The sequence below is a fragment of the Otolemur garnettii genome, unplaced genomic scaffold, assembly GCF_000181295.1.
Source record: "Otolemur garnettii isolate 467f Iridium unplaced genomic scaffold, OtoGar3 scaffold00256, whole genome shotgun sequence".
Classification (NCBI taxonomy): domain Eukaryota; kingdom Metazoa; phylum Chordata; class Mammalia; order Primates; family Galagidae; genus Otolemur; species Otolemur garnettii.
In genome coordinates, this window is record NW_003852651.1 from 997,288 (window position 1) to 1,002,416 (window position 5,129).

A 5,129-nucleotide genomic window follows, 5' to 3' on the forward strand; every position below is an offset into this window, starting at 1 on the left:
GCTTCACATCATTCACTCATTCTTATTGCCCTCCAGCCCCCACATCCATATCCTTCCCTTAAACAGTACCCCATCCCTCCCACTACCCTCACCCACTTCCCAGTGTATGTGGTAGAAAAAAAAGTGAGGGGCAGACCCAATATCCCCGCTCCATACTAGGTCCAGCCAAACCTTTGAACATTCCACTCTCAGACCCGGAAGTGAGATCTCATTGATCTGGCTTTCAAGGTGTGGCAGCGCCTCTCAGAGCTCCAGTTATTAGTTTCTACCATTAGACAAAACCCAGCTACTTCTTGAAACTCCACAGGGCACTCTAAAAAAAAACAAAAATCTTCCGATTTTCCCATTGTCAACATGGTGGCTCTGTGTGTGTCCCATAGCAGAGCAGTTTCCTACTGGCACTTTCTTGGGGGTAAGGTTAGCCTTTCCTGGATCCACAGACTCTGGAAAATCATGGTAGCAGAGTTTCAGACATGTATTGTATCCCAGATATTAAGGCACAGAAATGTCACCATTGTAATAACAAAGAAAAAGGTTACAGCTGTAAGACATGAAACTTACACAGAGGATTTTATTAAAAAGCAGATTGAAGAGTTCAACATAGGAAAGAGACATTTAGCCAACATTATGGGAGAAGATCAGAAAAATTTACCGAAGAGGATATTGATAGAGCTATTGCTTACCTTTTTGCAAGTGATTTGTGTGAGAAATGAGCCAGGCCAGTGAAGAAGCATCCTGAACAGATTTTCCAAAACAAAAAGCAATCCAGTGGGGAGAAGATGGCTGCCTGTTTCATTTTCTCTTCTGTACTGGCAAACAATCCTATTATTCATTAATGCATGATGTATATGGAAAGTTACTCAAAATGGAAAAACATCAAAATCAATCACAAGCCAAAGATCTCGTGCCAGAAAAAAACTGAAACCAGAAATCTGTTTGGCAGCAGATGGCTGATTAAGGAGGAATTAGAAGAAATGATAGTGGAAAAACTGTCAGATCAAGATTATATGCACTTCATTCAGCTGCTAGAAAAGTTATTGACATTGCAGTGTGGTGCTGCTGAGTAAGAATTTGTACAGAGGTTTTGCAGAAGTGTAACTATTTAATAATAAAAAAAAAAAGCTGATTGAACCTGTGGTATGATGAGCAAGGAATGGCCTTTAGCACAAGTGAAGGTAAAAAAACAGTGCAAAAGCAGAAGCCATTGTTTATGAACGTGGAAGGGGAAAAATAAAAGCGAATGGAATTGACTATGTACTTCCCAGTCGCACAGGACAGAGAACAACTGATGTTCCCTTTTCACTTCCTTGACCGACTTGGAAAACACAATGTGACCTGCAGTCTCAGGGAACAGGAGGTCAGCGAAGGCTGGAGCAATTTGCTTGGCAATGGCCAAAGCCTTGTGTGGCTTTGTCACTGAGGATGAGGTGGAGTGGATGAGACAAGCTGGACTGCTGACTACTGACCCCAGAGTCAGAGAACGGAAGAAGCCAGGCCAGGAGGGAGCCCACAGAAAGTTTACCTAGAAGAAGTGTAAGGGTGTTTTCACAGGAAGAGGGAAGAGCTGTCTGTGTGCCTGATGTGTGGCAAACACACATTGAATATTAGCTGACCAACGTGAGGGTAGTACTATCAGAAATTGTTTGGGGTTGTGAGAAGATTTATTTTTAAATGCTGCTTTGTGAAAGTGACCTTTTAAAAAGAAAAAGAAACATGAAAAAAATATCTTCCTCAGGACCATACTTTAAGTGCAGTAGACCAGGCTTTTGGGCAAAGCAGTCAACCTATTAAGGTCCTCACTAGAAGTCTGACTGTCCAGGTCTTTCTGAAGATCCTGGGCAGAAAGACGCGGAATCTTCCATTTCACCTAGTGAGAATTCCCAACCTCCTGAGCCTAGCTGCAAAAGACTGACAACCCCCGGAAAATCAGAATGCCCCCTGGATGCCATCCTGGAAAACTAAACTTTGGGTATTTTTACTATTGGAAGGTAAACCAATCTCTTTTCTCTTTTCTCTTTTCTAATAAACACGGGAGCAACTTCTTCCACACTGCCACCTTATAAGGGTCCTCTAAAACAAACAGATCTTGGTGGTGGGAATTAATAATAATTTACTGCACCCTCAGACTACTCCATCCTTGTGGCCTGGAATCATGGACTTTTTGGTTATTATTCATGATGAAGCCACTAATTATGATCTTTCTCATCCTCAGTTGCTGACCAATAATCCTCTGTCCCATCTCACAACTGCTCGTATCCTCACCTTACTGGATACCAACCAGCCCAGAGTGAAAACCCAGGAATGTTCCTATAAATGTCACTCCCCTCCCCCTCCCATTCTCTTCTTACAGGCAGGCCACTCGGTCCCTTACCCCAAGAAGCAGCCTAAGAGACACCATGCCCATCACCCTGCCTCCTTATAATAGATTAGAACAACCAGAATGATAGAATCAGATTACAGATCCACCCAGGTAACAGTGAATGGACTAATCCCTACCTCTTTGACCTTTTCCCACCCACCTGCCCAGGTAGAACTGACCCGCCTAGGAAGGACTGAGTATATGTCCCTCCCAGGAAGTAGTGCATGGACCAATCTCTGCCTCTCTGACCCTTTAAAATTCCCATCCACTATAGCCCACATGTGGATTTCTTCCCAGTCAGGAATTTCATCCCACCCAAACCTAGGTGGAATAAAAGCCATTTTGATCACACAGAATTTGGAGTTCATTTTCTTTTTGTCTCATGTCTTGGAATAATCTTTCATCTTTGGGTCCAGAACCTCTCAGTTTGCCCAAACTCACTTTCTCCTCTTTGCTAACCATAGCCTGGTTGTCTGTGGTGAATTCTCTCTGACACCACTGAAATAAGCCTTGTCAGTGGCTCCCTTATTCCAGGTTGTAAGGGCCTTTCTTTGGTTCCAGGGCCTACTTTGAGTCCTAATTGATTTAAGTCAGTAATTCTCCAAGTGTGATCTGAGAACCCCTGGGATCCCAAAGATTCTTTCAGACGGCAAATTCAAAACTCTTTCCATAATGTTATTTGCCTTGAATTTTCACTCTCATTCTTTCACAATTATACCAAAGGAGTTTTCTAGAGATCACATGACATAGGAAGTCATCACTTGGACAGTGAATAGAATATATTCTTGTATATTCTTATATTTTCTAGAATTTTCTAAGATTTAGCATATGTGTTTTCAGAGATTAATTCAGTTTGATCTCACTACTTCTACTGTGCTATATTACTAGTATCCTCAGTTATATCTAACTCCTATAATATCCGTAACCTTATTATCATCCCATAAATCATTACTTTTAAATCCCAAAGTTTTCCTTGCATCTATGTAGAAATATAGGAATAAGTGCATGAAGATGTCCTGAGTTCCAGAAATTTGAGAACCATAGGTTTAAGCCAATCAGGGATCTCATTTCTATGGGGGAATGTGGCAATGTCCTGATTCATGAGACAGAAAGAAGGTGGTGTTCTGGGAAATGTTTCCTTAATCTTTTTTAAATTCCAGATTAATGTGAGGGTACAAACAATTAGGTTATAATGTTTGTGAGGTAGAATTTGTGAGGTAGAATTCCTATTGTAGTTGTGTCCTGCATCCAAGAGGTGTGCCATATACCTTTACATTGTGCCCATTAAGTGAAAGCACATCAATCCCCCTCCATCCTCCTCTCTTTCCCCTCTTTTGTACCCCCTTCCCCAACTTAAATTTAATCGAGTTTTCCTCTTATGTGGGTGTATATTATTTCATCTACTGGCTTCATATTATAATTGAGTACGTTGGACACTTGCTTTTTCATTCTTGTGATACTTTACTAAGAAGAAAGTGTTTCAACTCCATCCAGGTTAATACAAAAGACATAAAACCCTCATCTTTTTATGACTAAATAGTAGTTCATGGTGTAGATATACCACAGTTTATTAATCCATTCCTGGATTGATGGATATTTAGGTTGTTTCCACACTTTGGTGATTATAAATTGAGCTGTGCTAAACAATCTAGTGCAAACATCCTTATGATAAAATGATATTTTTTCTTCTGGGTAGATGCCTAGTAATGGGATTGGGAATGAAATAGAAGGTCTATTTTGAGCTCTTTGAGAATTCTCCATACTTTTTTCCATACAGGCCATATTAGTTGCAGTCTCACCAATAGTGTAAAAGTACTCCCTTCTTGCCACTGTTTGATCTAAAAAAAAAAAAAAAAGGAAGCAACCATTCCTTGGTTCATCTCTCTATTTTTTTAAAGCATAGACTGTCAAGCCATGTTGGTTTGTCTCTTGATATTGTCCCGTGCTTTAGTCCATTTGCATTGCTATAAAGGAATACTTGATGCTGAGTAATTTATTTTTAATTTAAAAGAGCTTAAAATTTATTAATGTTTTTCTCTGTCATCCAAGCCGGAGTGCAGTGGCACTATCATAGCTTACTGAAGCCTCAGACTCCCTGAGTTCAAGCAATCCAAAGCATCCTGAGTAACTGAAACTATAGGCACACCACCATCCCCCGAAAAGAGGTTTTGTCAGGCTCATGATTCTGCAGGTCATATAAGAAACATAGCACAAATATCTTCTTGACTTTTGATGATAGCCTCAGGAAGCTTCTAGTCATGGTGAAAAATGAAGGGGAGCTAGGATGCGAGGAACACATGATGACAGAGAAAAGGGAGAGGAGATAAAGAGAGAGAGAGAAAGGAGAGACATACCAAACTATTTTAAACAACCAGCTCATGGATGAACTCTGAAGGAAACTAGTAGATTGAGGACTCATCCATTACAGCTAGATGACCCCAAACCATTCATGAAGGATCTGCCCTCATGATACAAATACCTGTCATTAGGCACCACTTCCAAGATTGGGGATCATTTCAACATGAAGTTTAGACAGTTGAATATTCAAAGTGTGGAACCCAGACTGGAAGTGATGCTCAGCAGCCAGCAAGGCAAAGTGGCCTCTAAGAACAGTTACTGCACTGAGTCTCACAGAATCACAATGTGGAAAGGACTGAGTGCATAAGGTACTGAATCAAGCAATCCTGAAGACCTGTTGCCTTGGGATTTCTTGTGTGAGATAATGCATTTTGTTATTTGAGCCAGTTAAATAGTGTTTGAAGTTACTTTC

The 5,129-nt window shown here is 40.7% G+C and overlaps 1 pseudogene; it reads left to right on the forward strand.

The window, feature by feature from the left end:
- The first annotated feature begins 354 nt into the window (after positions 1 to 354).
- On the forward strand, positions 355 to 1,580 carry LOC100943840 (annotated as a pseudogene).
- The last annotated feature ends 3,549 nt before the right edge of the window (positions 1,581 to 5,129 follow it).